Here is a 14,497-nt window from a genome sequence, read left to right as displayed (position 1 = left end):
TTTTTTCCAGGCTGTTTTCCATGTTGCTGGGCTGTGAAGGAAGGGAGGGTGGACGGAGGAAAGAAGAGGATCCAGGGCTCAGAGGACCACTCTGGCTTGGAGTCCCGGCTCCAGTTCTAGTTAGCCATGTGACTTAGGGCCACATGTCCTTGCCCACGGGCCTGTGTGCACTGTTATAAAAAGGTGAAGTATCATAGTCCTGACCTCCGGGGGCCTGTGAGAGTTACTGAGATAATGCAACGTAAAGGGATCAGCACGGAACTTTCCAGAGCTGCCGTCTGATTGTCTTCAGTTTGGGAAGCCAGACTTTTCCCTGACAAGGGATGAGCAGATCGGAGTGTCTGAGCAGCAATGGCTTCCACCAGCCCATGTGACCAGCCTGGGAGGGAGGCTGGGGACTGGAGCCAGGCACCCCCAGAGTAACCGCTTCAGTGGGGCCTGCCTGGAGTCTGGGCTGACTGAAAGCCAGCTGGTTAGGGCTTCTGACCCTTGCACCGTCTCCATCTCTCAACCCGTGTACTGACGGAAGCTCCTGAGGCCAGAGACACATGCCCCCCTATAAGAAGGTGGGTCTTGGGAATCATAGGCCAGCTCTTCTCACTGACCCCCTGAATCCCATGTCTTCCCCATACCTCCAGGGTCCTTGCAGTCACCCCCAGGGGAAGCTGCCTATCAAGATGGCCAAACTCTAGAATACAGAGGGAAGTCTGGGGAACAGGGAGTTCCCCCAAAGCCAAGGCCTTTCTCCCCAAGTACCTGGATGCCTTGGTGGCCTAAGTAGACTGCAAAATGGTTGTATTCTAAAAGTCAAATTTGGAAATCAGGATTGTTGGCACAACTCTCCCCAATTGTGCAGAACTGGGCTGGGGCTGGGGCTAAGGTCTCCCAGAGAGTCCCAGGGTCCCCGCAATTCCCAAGCACCTTTCCCCGAAACTAACCCATGGGCCAGCTTTGACTTTCATATCTCCTAAGGAGTGAATAACTGACTCCAATTCACTCTTTTTTGTAGTTAGTTAAGGCAGAGGAAGAATAAAATACCCATTAATGCGCTAATGCCAAATTAGAAAAAGAGATTAAGTCTAGGAACTTCATGACACTTTGCATCAGCTACAGGCAGCTAACCCAACAAAAAGCACTGCAGCTCAGCTAACTGTGTATGAATGAATAGAAGACATCGCCACCCAGCTCAGAGAAGGTGCCGGCAGGCAGCAGGAACCCTGAGCGTGTGGCTCCACACCCACAGAGAGTTAAAATCGCTTGCACTTGGTGTGATTTGACAACTCTGTGAGCCGTGAAGGCAAGCACCTGCAGACGGGAAGCACATTTTAAAAACGAAATTAACCAAGCAGGGGGGACAGGGGCAGAGCAGGGTGTTCAGTTCATACCCCAGGCTGCTCTCCTAGCAATCTGGCAACCAGATCAGGACTTCTGCTCAGTCAGCTAATGAAACAGCCCCTGCCAGGCTGCAGGTGTTCCCCTCCAGCTGCCTGGCCTACACACACACACACACACACACACACACACACACACGTGCATGCACACCTATACACACACACAGACACACATACATACAGACACGCACACACATACACAGACACACAGGCATAGACATACACACATGCACACATATGTGCATGCACACCTGCACACACACAGACACACATACATACAGACATGCACACACATACACACACACACACACACATACACACACACACACACACACACACACACAATGTCCCTGTCCTGAGCTATGCTGAATGCTCAGTGCTTGGACCAATTAGAATTTGTAGACATTAGAGCTAAAGAGACGGCAGGGGTAAAGACATGGCTCAGAGGTTAAAAGCACTTACTGCTCTTGCAGAAGACGTAAGTTCAAATCCCAGCACCAACACTGAGCAACTCCCAACTGCCTGTAATCATATCTCCCAGGAGATCAAATGGCTCATGACTCTAATCATATGTACAAGAGTACAGGCACACAACTCACAAACACACACATACAAGTGATTACAAAAATACAAAAAGAATTTAAAGATAGTGTTTTCTGGATTAGCCTGCCTGAAACCAGGGACCCAAAAAAATCCTGAGCCCAGCCCAGAACTTGTGTTATCTTAGCAGCGGCTACTGGTGGCTTTAATATCCTGTCTGAAGTGGACATGGCTCCTGGTCTCTGGCCTTTGACCCCATCCCTACCCTGCTCCCGTTTCCCACCAGGGACTCCGTGGGCGATGTGTTCCCCAGTGTGAGTGGGACAATGCCCAGGTTGGCAGGCTTCCGGTTCACAGCATTCTAGGAGAAGGTGTGCCTCTGTCAGGCCAGCTGAACTGGTGTTGTTCTTCTAGGGAGCGCCCCCCTTTTTGTGACTCAGATCCTGGGAATTTGGAAGCCTGCTCGGCTCCAGCTAGAGTTAGGATCCCAGGAGCCCTCGCCAGGCTTGAAGTGAATGTACTTGGGTTTCCTAACTCCCCCCTTCTATCCCCCAATCCCCTCAGCGGACCCCTTTTGTCCTCACTAAATCCCCTCCAATCTCCCTTCTGAGAGCTGGCCCATCCAAGTGGAATTCAACACCCAAGCACTCACACAAAGGCAAGGATTACATAGCTGGCTTTGTCTGGCCACAGATGTGCAGCAGCTTGGGAGGGGGGCACATTTCCCCTGTCACTTGAGTCACCCGGCCAGCTGGCTCGGCACTTAGGGGCGGGGAGAAGGGAGAAGGAACTGAATGACACGGATTCCCCTTCAGGGTACCACGCCCCGCTTCCGGAGCTGGTAGTTTGCGGGGAGGGGGTGACGGAGCTGGTGACTGTGAAGGTCTGTTCTGTGAGAAAGTCCCTTGGTCTGCCCTCCTAGCCCTTCCAAAACGTTTCTGGACTCAGCTCCAGGCCTAAGCTCCTTGAGAGGCAGGCAAGGGGTGTTTAAGGCAGGGCATAAGGCGAGTGCCTGGGAGGGCATGGCTGGGTTAGGAAAAGAGTAGCATCCTTCAGGGGACTTCAGAGCGGGCACTGGGGAGCCGCTCTGGCTGAATCCCAGAGTAGGACTCAAGGAGAGTGTGCTGTATGAGGAGGAAGGCTTCCTTGTTGCCAAGGAAACTATAAGGTGTTGCAGAGCCGGTTCCTACCTTGGCCTCTCACCTCCAACAAAATCCTTCTCCTAAACAATCCATGCTATTGTTTAGCTATGTGATCTTGGAGATTATGAACACAGTTCTTACATGCAGAGCAGAAATATCATATGCCCTATTTTTTTTTTAATTATGTATACAGTGCTCTGCCTGCATATACACCTGCCCACCAGAAGAGGGCACCAGATCTCACTATAGATGGTTGTGAGCCACCACGTAGTTGCTGGGAATTGAACTCAGGACCTTTGGAAGAGCAGCCAGTGCTCTTAACCTCTGAGCCATCTCTCCAGCCCCACATGCCCTATTCTACATCAGGGAAATCAGGCTCTATTCCTAACCAGAAAGCTGGTCAGAAAAAAGGACATTAGTCAATTTTGGGGTGGGTATAGGTACCTAGTCTTCTTTAGGGTGGCATACATATCTGGGGTCTGTGTTCTTCGGCTCTCTGAGAGGGTTGTAAGCCATGACAAGATGTCTGCTGTCAGGGGCACACTCCTGTACACCAGAGAAAAATTGGTATGGGAACAGGAAAAAAAAGGAGCACATGTGATGACGTTTTTTTTTCTTTCTTTCTTTCTTTCTGTTTTTGTTTTTTGGATTTTTGTTTGTTTTGTTTTGTTTTTCAATACAGGGTTTCTTTGTGTAGTCTTGGCTGCCCTGGACTCACATTGTAGACCAGGCTGTCCTGGAACTCAGAGATCCACCTGCCTCTGCCTCCCGAGTGCTGGGATTAAAAGCGTGCACCACTACCACCTGGCGCGATGACTTCTTATAAAAAGGACCACTCCGGGCATGAGGTGACAGGATGTAAGGAATGCTGGAGTGACGGGGATGTAAGGAAGGGAGAGATACGCTTGTCAGAAACATTCCAGTGTCTGAGGTGGCCACAGTGATCTTGTCCTTGAGGGTGTGCTGCAGATTGTTAGAGCAAGCGCTGACGTGGGAGAAGGGTTACTTGGCAGTTCCCTCTATTGAAGAAGATGAAACAGAAAGAAGATAAGGTCTGAACGGCAAGCAGAGCGCCGCGTTAGAATTTAGTTGAAGCAGCTCTTGAGCACAAGGACCCGGGTTCTTTTTCTTTGGCACTTCCGTAAGTACAGCTGGTCGGTGTAGACACAGGGCGGACCCTTGCATTCAGCCCAGCCACCGCCACGTAATAAGAGACGTCCAACGCGCCCCCCCCCCAGGCCTCTGAGGCCTTTGGCTGGCATTTTTGGAAAGGTACCCTGAGGCGTTGGAGGGAGGGGGATGGGGAGGTTGGGGGGCTGGGGGGTGGGAGTCTTTTCTGACGGACAAAAGCAGCCATTTCCGGGTGTTTGCACTGGGTATCGTCACATTTCTATGACCAAATGCCCAGAGAAACAACGTAAGGGAGGATTTCTTTTGCCTCACGGTCTTGGAAGGTTTTGGACCACGATGATGGGAAAGGCACGGTGGAGTTGTGGCTGGAGGAGCGTGTGACAGAGGGCCCTTACATGACAACCCCGGGGCACTGAGAGGCCCAGGTAGGAAGTGGTGCCAAACACAGCCGTCAGACGCTGCCCCTAGTGGCCACCGTGAGCTCCTGTCTCTCTAAGGGAACTAACGAAGGAGTTGGTGCTGCCTTCCTGTTTGCTTCAGCACTTCTCTGTCCCGAAAAGCAACTTCTTCTATTTCATGGAATGAAGTATTGATCAATTCTAAGGTTAGATTCCTTTTTTTTTTTTTCAAGACAGGGTTTCCCTTTCTAGCCTTGGCCGTCCGGACTTATTTGTATACCAAGATGGCCTAGAATGTTCAGAAATCCCCCTGCCTCTGCCTGGGATTAAAGGCATGTACCACCACACCAGCCTTAATCCTTTTTTGTTTTGTTTTGTGTTTGCTTGTTTGTTTGAACAGGGTTTCTCTGTGTAGCCTTGACTACGCTGGACTCACTTTGTAGACCAGCCTGGCCTTGAACTCACAGTGATCCACCTGCTTCTGCCTCCCAAGTGCTGGGATTAAAGGCATGCGCCACCACGCCCAGCCAGCCTTCAGTTCTTAAATCTAATTAAGATCTTTGAAACCAGATTTGCGAGGCTGAGATGGTAGCTCTGAGGGCAAAGAGCCAGGTGTGGTGAACACCAGTAGAGGGCACCAGATCACATTATAGATGCTTATGACCCACCACGTGGTTGCTGGGAATTGAACTCAGGACCTTTGGAAGGGCAGCCAGTGCTCTTAACCTCTGAGCCACCTCTCTAGCCCCAGCAGCTCAATCCTTTATCTAGCCTGAGCAGATGTCTTTGGACCCATCCCTGGGGGGGGGGCAGGGTGGGCTATCCTCACCCAGTTCCTGCTTTCTCATCACTCCCCCCTCTACCCCAGTCCTCACACTGTGTCCCCCAACCTTGTCCCCACCTACTTCAGGGACGGATTTTTCAAGCTCGCAGAGATGTCTCTCCCATCTCCCTGGGCAAGACACAGTTCCACAGGAAGCTAGGCTGCACACTAATCAATGGAAGGGGGAAAACTCTAAAAAGCAGTGTGGCAGCAAGCAGGAGGCCCTTGGATGGGTGCTGGTTCATAATAACTGTGTTTATCTAGCTGTAGTGATGATTGAATAGGATTAAACAAAACCCACCACAGCCCAGCACAGACAGAAGAGGTCAAGAGCCACTTACGCGACTACCTGTCCCTCTGCCCTCACCTGCCGCATGACAGGGAGCAGGTTCCAGACCCGCCCTAGGCCCTGGCCCCGAGCATCTGAGTGTCCAGCCCTCTAGGCTCCTACAGTCCTCAAGAGAGATCTAATCATCAGCTAGAAGGGACGTGGTTATAGAGGGGAAATGGAGCTACCTCAGGTGGCCCCGGGGCAGGAATGTGAGGTCACTGGGTGAAGGAAAGGAGGCTAATCTGTGAAGGCCAGGAGGAGGGATTTCAGGAGGACTGGTGGCGCAGGAGGGAGGGGAGTGGAGTAAAGGCGAGGTGAAGGGTTGGACAAAGTTGCAGGGTCCACAAAGGCCGTGACAAGAAGCCTGGGCTGAGTTCCAGGGAAGCCAGGAGGGTCCTTAGAGCCCAGGAGACGCGGGATCTAACGTTTGGCTTCTAGGGGTGTGGCTGGAAGTTTCTAGAAACATCCCCCAACCACCCAAAATGAGGACCTGCACTGACACAAGAGCCTTCTGTCTCCTCCCTCCCTTCACTGCCCCTCCCCTTCTCTTCCTGTCTTTGGGGGCTGGAGAGATCTGATGGCTGGGCCTGACCCATGCAGGCTGGGCAAGGCTCTGCCCTGAGCTTCACCAGTGTGCACACCTGGGCGGTGCGAATCCCGCTGAGAGCTGATGCTGCAGAGGGTGCAAAGTCGGTGGCTTTGCATCTCCTGCTGGGATGATTTACCCTCAGGAGAAGCTGCTGGGGTCGGGGTACAGATGACCCAAGTGATTTGGTTTTAAAGTAATGGTGGTGCCACCTAGTGCTAACTCTTACCTCCAGGAGCATAAGGTGCTGAGCCTAGGGTTAGTTGAATGGAGACTAAAGAATCAGCCAGGCAAGCCTGGCGGTGGTGGCGCACGCCTTTAATTCCAGCTCCAGGAGGCAGAGGCAGGCGGATCGCTGTGAGTTCAAGGCCAGCCTGGGCTACAAAGCGAGTCTAGGACAGCCAAGGCTGTCTTGAGAAACAAACAAACAAACAAAAAACCAACCAAACAAACAAACAAAAAGAATCAGCCAGGCACTTGTGACACACCCCTGTAATCCTGACTCTCAGTAGGCAGAGGTAGAAGTCTGTAAGTTTGAGGCTAGCTTGGGCTTCAGAGTGAGCTCCAGGTTAGCCTGGGCTACCATGTGAGACTATGTCTCAGACTCAGACAAACAAAGCAGATCAAAACAGAATGAAGGAACTGGCGAGATGGTTGCTTGGGGCGGGGGGGCGGGGGGGGGGAGTGGGGGGGGAGGGGTGGGGGGGCAAGAGCGCTGTTGCTCTTGCGGAGGTCCTGGGTTCAGTTCCCAGCACCCACCCACATGACAGCTCACAACCATCTGTAACTCAAAGTCCGGGGGGATTCGGTGCTGTCTTCTGGGTTCCTCACGCACTGTGTGCACTTGGGGCGCGTACACAGACGCAAGCAGAACACTCATGCGCATAACATACAAATAAAAAGTCTTAAAACAGCAACCAAAACAGAGGTGATAGTGCTGCACACCTTAACGCCAGCTCTGGGAGGGCAGACGCAGGCAAACCTGTGTTCCAAGCTAGCCTTGTCTGTATAGGAGTTCTAAGCCAAGTGTGACCCGCGTCTTAGTGACAAGGGGATCGGGGCGAGGCAGAGAAAAAGAGAAAGAAGATAAAGAAGCAAGCAGAGGCCGGGTGTGGTGGCGCACGCCTTTAATCCCAGCACTTGGGAGGCAGAGGCGGGCGGATCTTTGTGAGTTCGAGGCCAGCCTGGTCTACAAAGTGAGTCCAGGACAGCCCAGGCTAACACAGAGAGACCCTGTCTCGAAAAACCAAAAACCAAAAACCAAAAAAACAAAAAAACCAAAAAAAAAAAAAAAAAAAAAAAAAAAAAAAAAAGAAGCAGCAAGCAGAAGAAAGCCAACGAGGCACAAGTTTACAGTTGCCCAGATGGCTTCGTGCCGCCCCAGGCTGTCTGAAGATCCCTTCAAGCTCTGGCCAGCGGATACGGAGCTCAGAGGGTAGGTGCAACCGTCCACCCCTGACCCACCTGTACCAACCTGAGGGCCTGGCAGTCAGGGCTACAGACTACCAAGATATGGAGGCTAGAATCTGTTCTACTTTACTTTTCTGTTGCTATGGGAAAACAAAACAAAACAAAAGCAATTTTGAGGAAAAGGATTTCTTTGCCTTATACTCCCAGATCACAGTCCACCATGGAGGAAGCCAGAGCGGAACTAAAGGCAGGAACTGCTCACTGTCTTGCTTGCCCTGGCTTGCTCAGCCTCCTTTCTTGGCCCACCTGGCCAATGATAGGCCACCCACAGAGGAAAAAAAAAAAAAGAGTCCTGTGGACATGCTCGCAGGTCTGTCTGATTTCCTCAAAGGAAAATTACCTCTTCCTAGATTTGTCCAAGTTTTGTGTCAAATAGACCAAACAACAACCACCACAACAAAAATCCCTAACCAACACTTCTGGCCCCTTCAAAGCCTGACAGAAAGCAAATCACTACTAAACCATAACCTGTCCTTTCTTATTTATCCCCCACGTCTGTGTTACTATCACAACATAAAACATAGCTTTAAAATCCCACCATTTAAAAAAAATTTCAAACATTTTAAAAGTTCAAAGTCTCTTTAAGATATTTTAGCTGGGCGTGGTAGTGCACACCTTTAGTCCCAGCACTCTAGAGGCAGAGGCAGGTGGATCGCTGTGAGTTCGAGGCCAGCCTGGTCTATGAAGTGAGTCCAGGACAGCCAGGGCTGCACAGAGAAACCCTGTCTCGAAAAAACAAAAACGAAAACGAAAACAAAAAAGATATTTTAAAGTCTCTTGCCTGTGGTTCCTGTAGAATCATAACTGCTTTACTTTCTTATCCCGAGAGGCGAAGAAGCAGAGCACAGTCACAGTCAGATCAAAGTACAAGCAAACCCAACAATAACGTGGTTGTGCGTAACATACAGAACTCACTCGTGATCTTTTAGGCTCCAAAGGGCTTGAACAATCCCACTTCTCTGACACCTCAACCACATACAGCTTGTATGGGAGGCTCAGACTGGCTCCGCTCCATACCTGTAGCTGTGCTTGGTGGTCATCTCACGGTCCTGGCATCTCCGACATGCTGGGGTCTCCACTGCAGCTGAGACTGCACATTCTCCAATGGCCTCCTGTCAACGCTGCCGCGTGATGTCAAGCCTCGGCGTCTCTCCATGACCCCTTCAACCCTCGGGCTTTCCACTACACCTGAGGCTCGATTTTTACCCGTGGCAGCTCCTGGCTTCTCACAGCTGCTCTTTATAACCCCTTGAATCTGCAGCCAAACACTTGGGAGATTCTCACACACTACCGAGCTTGGCTGCCAGGTTGAGCAGCAGTCCTGGCGTCTTGTGAGCCACAACGTCCCTGTGCTGGTGCCGAGGAAACAGTCCCAGAAGATTTCACCTCAGATCACTCTGGTCTCTTCTTAGCCACTGCTGACTCTTCAATAGCAGCTGACCAGAAACTACAGATCCTGAATTCAAATATATCATATACGCCTGATAGGCTTTACGGGACTCTCGAACCTTCCATCACATACATCCAAGCCAGGCTGCCATCGTTTCTCTCAGCTCTTATCTTCCAAGCTCCTACCAAACATCCCAGTAAATACTGAGCACTCGATGACTTTTTCCAGCCCAAAGTTCCAAATGCCACAACCATCTCCCTCAAAACGGCATCTCACACCAGGTACCAATTTCTACCCTACGCTTTTTGGCTGTGATAACAAAGCTAATTTGGTTTACACTTCTAGGAAAAGCCAGAACAAGAATTCAGTGCAGGAAGCCGGGCGTGGTGGCGCACGCCTTTAATCCCAGCACTCGGGAGGCAGAGGCAGGTGGATCGCTGTGAGTTCGAGGCCAGCCTGGTCTACAAAGTGAGTCCAGGACAGCCAAGGCTAACACAGAGAGACCCTGTCTCGAAAAACCAAAAAAAACCAAAAAAAAAAAAAAAAGAATTCAGTGCAGGAACCTGGTGGCGGGAACTGAAGCCAGGACCACTGGGAAACTGGAGGACCACCTACTTGCTTGCTTCCCCTGGCTTGCTCAGTCCAGGCCCCACTTGCCCAGGAATGGAACTGCCCACAGTGGGCCGGCTCTCCCACACCAATCAAGAGCACAGACAAAGCCACAGGCCAATTTGATTGAAACAATTCCTCACGTGATCTAGGTAGAGTCAAGTTGACAAAAACTAACTGGCATAGAGGCTGTTCCTTCTGTCTCTTCTGAGCCAAGCTCAAGGCAGCTGGGCATTTCTGCTTGGTGCTATGTTCACAACATTGCCTTATGTGACCTATAAGCCTTATGTGGACAGCAGAGCAGTGTGTCCCCAAGGTGCAGAAAGGAGCCTTACAGCACGCTCAGATGTCTGCACTCGACCAGCTGTGCCACTTTACCTAACCTTTCTGGACTTGGGGCTTTCCAATTTTTTGGTCAGTAAGAGGGTTGCCTGAGACTGAAAATGCTTTTTTGTTTGTTTTTTGAGACAGGGTCTCTCTGTGTAGCCCTGGCTGTCCTGGACTCGCTTTGTAGACCAGGCTGGCCTCGAACTTACAGAGATTTGCCTGCCTCTGCCTCCCCAGTGCTGGGATTATAGGCGTGCGCCATCATGCCTGCCTGGCTCTGGAAATGATTTTTAGAGCTAGCTTTGTCCCCGCACCTCTACTTCCCCTCCTGCCTCCCAAGGGCCCATAGTCCCAGCTGATGAGCAGTCAGCAACGCAAACCATGCATCCCAAGACTGCTGCCCACTGTGTGCTGGTGCCGAGGCTTTCCACCCTCCTGCCCGCACAGAACACCGCGCCTATCGCACAGCCTAGTGCTGAAGCTTAGTCCACTAGACCCCAGGCAAAAGGCCTCAAGAGGCAGAGGGCAACCCAGTGTCCCCGTGGCAGCCAAACTCACTTCAAGTAGGGCATGCAGGATGAAGAAGGGGGCCGGCTGAGAAGCCAACAGAGGTGAAGGAGAAAAATATGGGTGGATGAGACCTCCCACCATTAGCACTGGTTGGGGGAAGACCTAGGGTTAGGCTCACAGTGGGTGCTGGCTCTCTGACTAGATTGTCCCATGCTGGCCATCTCACAGTTGGGGACACCTCCATCCCTTCGGCTGTGGGTAGGCATATGTTTGGGGCAAAGAGAGGGGGGTTCTTGGGGGTAGAGAAGCTGGAATCATCTCTCCCAGCGGCTTAAGTCCCCGGGTGATTTCTGTTGCAAAGCGCCAAGGCAATGTGACTCCTACTTATGGACAACTGTGGGGCCCAGGGTTTTCATGGTTCCACCTCCCACAGTCTCCCCAAGCCTTCAGCAGCAATGACAGTGACTGGGAGGTTGGAGCACTCCTAGTCCCCTCTGCCTCTATGCACCCCCACCCCCACCCCTCCCAACCCTCCGCCCCTGTTTCTGAACTGTCGGCACTCACAGCTGTCTGAGAAACAGTGTAGCTGTGCACACATCAGAGACCGGCTTCATTTCTGGACCCTCTCCAGACCCAACAGGCACACTGTACATGAGAGCCCCGGCCGGGCTGACTTGGAGCAGCCTGCCACATGGCACTGGCTTCGGCCACTCCGCTGAATTCTGAGGCAGCCGACCTCTCTGCTAGGGAACAGAAACGGGGCCACACACGCCCATGTTACTCGGCCAGCGAAGACATCTGAAAGAGGCCTGTTGGAGACGAAGGAGGGAGGAAAGCGATGGTGTGAGGGTCCGGTTTGCCTCAGCCTTCTCCCAGGAACACAGGCCTGGGCTAGGGGCATTGAGAGCTTCCACAGTCGGCCACCCCTCCCCCAAGTTGCCTCCAGCCTTTCTCCAGCCTGCGCTCTGCAGCCATTTCTTGTCACTGCTGAACAATAGGCCTTGCTGGCAGCTGGCAGCTTGGCCCTGCCTGGGAGGTGGGGGGAGGGGGGGGCAGGGGGAATTCTGGAGAGCTGTGGGGCTGAGACAACCAGCCTGCTGTGGAGAAGGTTCCCAGGACCAGGGACAATGTCGCCATGTGTTGCCCCATCCTGTCATGCACATGACAAGCCATCCCAGATGCCTTGAAGGCTGGCACCTTGGGGCATTCAAGAGCTTTTGCAAATCCCCGAGGCCTGCAGTCCAAGGCCAGCCCTCCCAGTGTAATGACAAACAAGGACGAGCTAGTTAGCCAGTCTCCTCTTGCCCGGCAGGGGTAAGTGACTGACCTGATGTCACACAGCCAGAGAACCTGGGAACACCTGGAGTGTTCAGCCCTACTAGCTGGTCCTACCGGCTGTTTCCCCCACCCCCCTGCTCCTTAAGGCATCGCTGGAGGTACGCCAGGAGGGACATACCCCTCCACCCTACCCCACCCCTAGCTGAAGGCTAGGTGTGCTAAAGGGATCTGAGTTGAGACAGTAGCCACAGTCTCAGAAATGCAAGGGTTTGAGGCCAGGCCGGGATAACAACCGTTTCAACACACAAATAAAAACAAACAGAAACTTCTTTAGGGCTGGAGGGCAAGAGAGGAGCAGGCTTGAGGAGGTGACAACAGGTGGGAATGGATACTAACTTAGCTAGTCTGCTGAGGAGCCAAGCTGGAGGCTACCCTTTAGAAGCCACTGACACTTCCTCTGTTCACAACAGGTAAATCAGGCCCCTTTGAGCAGAAAACCCATTCCCAGAGCCCTTAGCGGCCTTGGGCTTTCTGAAGATGGCCCCTTCGGTGTGGCTCTCCAGACGGCTGTCCCCTCTGCTCTCTCTGTGCTGGGGGTTTCCTGGGCACCTGAGCTGGTTCCTCTTTCTGAGGTACATGTCCTTACTGAAAGCCCCAGCCTGTCTTGTCTACGGCTGACACTCTCCTAAGGATTGTGTGGGTTGCAAAAAGAGAGAGTGTGGCATTTCCATAAAGGGCCAAATGGCAATTCTTTTGAACGGTAGGAGTCAATGCAACGGTGCCTGCTCAGCTGTGCTGTGGAGGCAGACACCAGCCCTCGCTGACACACAGCTACGTAAACATGACCGTGGCTCATTAAGACAGGCAGTGTATAGCTTGTGCCAATCTCTGGTGAAGCTGACCATCCCGGAAGCCCACAGAAAACTGGAGCAGAGCGAGCTGAGGCAGGGGCGGGATTTGCTAGTCCTGAGCCGCGCAGGAGCTCAGAACAGGAGACTGACTTTCATGAGGAGAACACAGAGATGGATTCGTGGACAGGTCTCTGATGTGGACCTTGAAGCAAGGCTGCTCTGCAGAAGAGAACGGGAGGAACAAGGGCACAGAGGCGGGTGCTGGTGTGCGCCAGAGACGGAGCTGTGCAGGTAAGGAGCCGGAAGAGTGGAGCAAGCCAAGTCGAAGCTGAGGACATGGCCTTCTCATTCTTTTTTTTTTTTTTTTAAGCAAGTTTTTTTCCCCCCTCAAAGATTTATTTATTTATCATTTATATAGTGTTCTGCCTGCAGGCCAGAGGAGGGCACCAGATCTCATTATACATGGCTGTGAGCCACCATGTGGTTGCTGGGAATTGAACTCAGGACCTTTGGAAGAGCAGACAGTGCCCTTAACCTCTGAGCCATCTCTCCAGCCCTCCCCCCATCCCCCGCCAGGGTCTTCTCCTTCTGTGGTGAATAGCCAAACCCACATCCGTACTCTGTTTTTCTCCTGATTTTTAAAGACAAGGTCTCATGTATCCAAGGTGGAGCTCCAATCTTGAAGTTTCCATCCTTCTGCCGCCTGCCACTCTTGGGTGCTGGGATTACATGTGTGCGCGACCAGACCCGGTTCTTGTAGCGCTGGAGACAGAGCCCAGGGCTTCCCTCCCGAATGCCCTCTTCCAACTGAGTGACAGCCGCAGTGTTTCCCGGACCCACATGCAGGGACTAATCCTGGGCACAGAAGGCACACAAGGCATCCCTGCCTTGCTATATGGTCTTGCCAATGTCTTCAAAGGGTTTCAGGGGCTGTGGTGGGCCTTGTCCTTGTAAACCTGAAGGTTGAACGGCTTACCAAAGCTCCGTCGTCTCCAGTATGGAGGGGGACCCTGGTTCCCAGCTGCCTTGAGGGTTCTCCTCTGGACCTCCTGACCAACTACAGCACTTCCACAGCAAAGGACCCAACCCAGGGAGCCTCAACAAGAGGGGCTAGAAGTCCAAGATGAGCATGGCAGCAGGTTGTTCCTGGGAAGGCTTTAAGGAACGCTTCCTTCTGTCACTGCTAAGCGGCCTGCTGGCCATTTCTATTGCTCCTTCATCTGCAAAACACTGCCCTGTCTCTGCCTGTCTTCACACAGCATCTCCGTGTCTGCACAGCTGCGCTGGCAAGATTTCTCATCTCACTTATGTCTGTAAAGACTGTCACACGCTGGGGTACTGGAACCTGGCCTCTGTGGAGTCAGCCTGTACCCCTCCCTCCCCACACCTTCCATATTCCAAAGCTGACTTAATGGAGTGTTTAGTTTTCAGTGCCCACATATCCACCTGTCACCTTATCGGCTAGCAATGGCCCAGTTGTCAAGGAGTGCCTGGACGTCCCCTCCCTGAAGATGGTAGGTAGGATGGTTCACACTGGCATTAACACAATACCAAAACCACCGGGACAGGAAGATCAGTGACACACGGACACCAGCAGTTGGTGAGGATGAGCGAGGGTGTGGGTCAGAGGAGAGACAGGAAGGTGTCAGGGGGGACAAAGAGGCTGGAGCTGAGGGACAGACTTGCTGTATGGGAGCTGAGCTAACCCTGAGAAGGGCCA

This window comes from Acomys minous (assembly GCF_964271855.1).
Source record: "Acomys minous genome assembly, chromosome: 10".
In the NCBI taxonomy this organism is placed as follows: Eukaryota; Metazoa; Chordata; class Mammalia; order Rodentia; family Muridae; genus Acomys; species Acomys minous.
The sequence above is the reverse complement of the archived record's forward strand: the minus strand, read 5'-3'. Positions refer to the sequence as shown.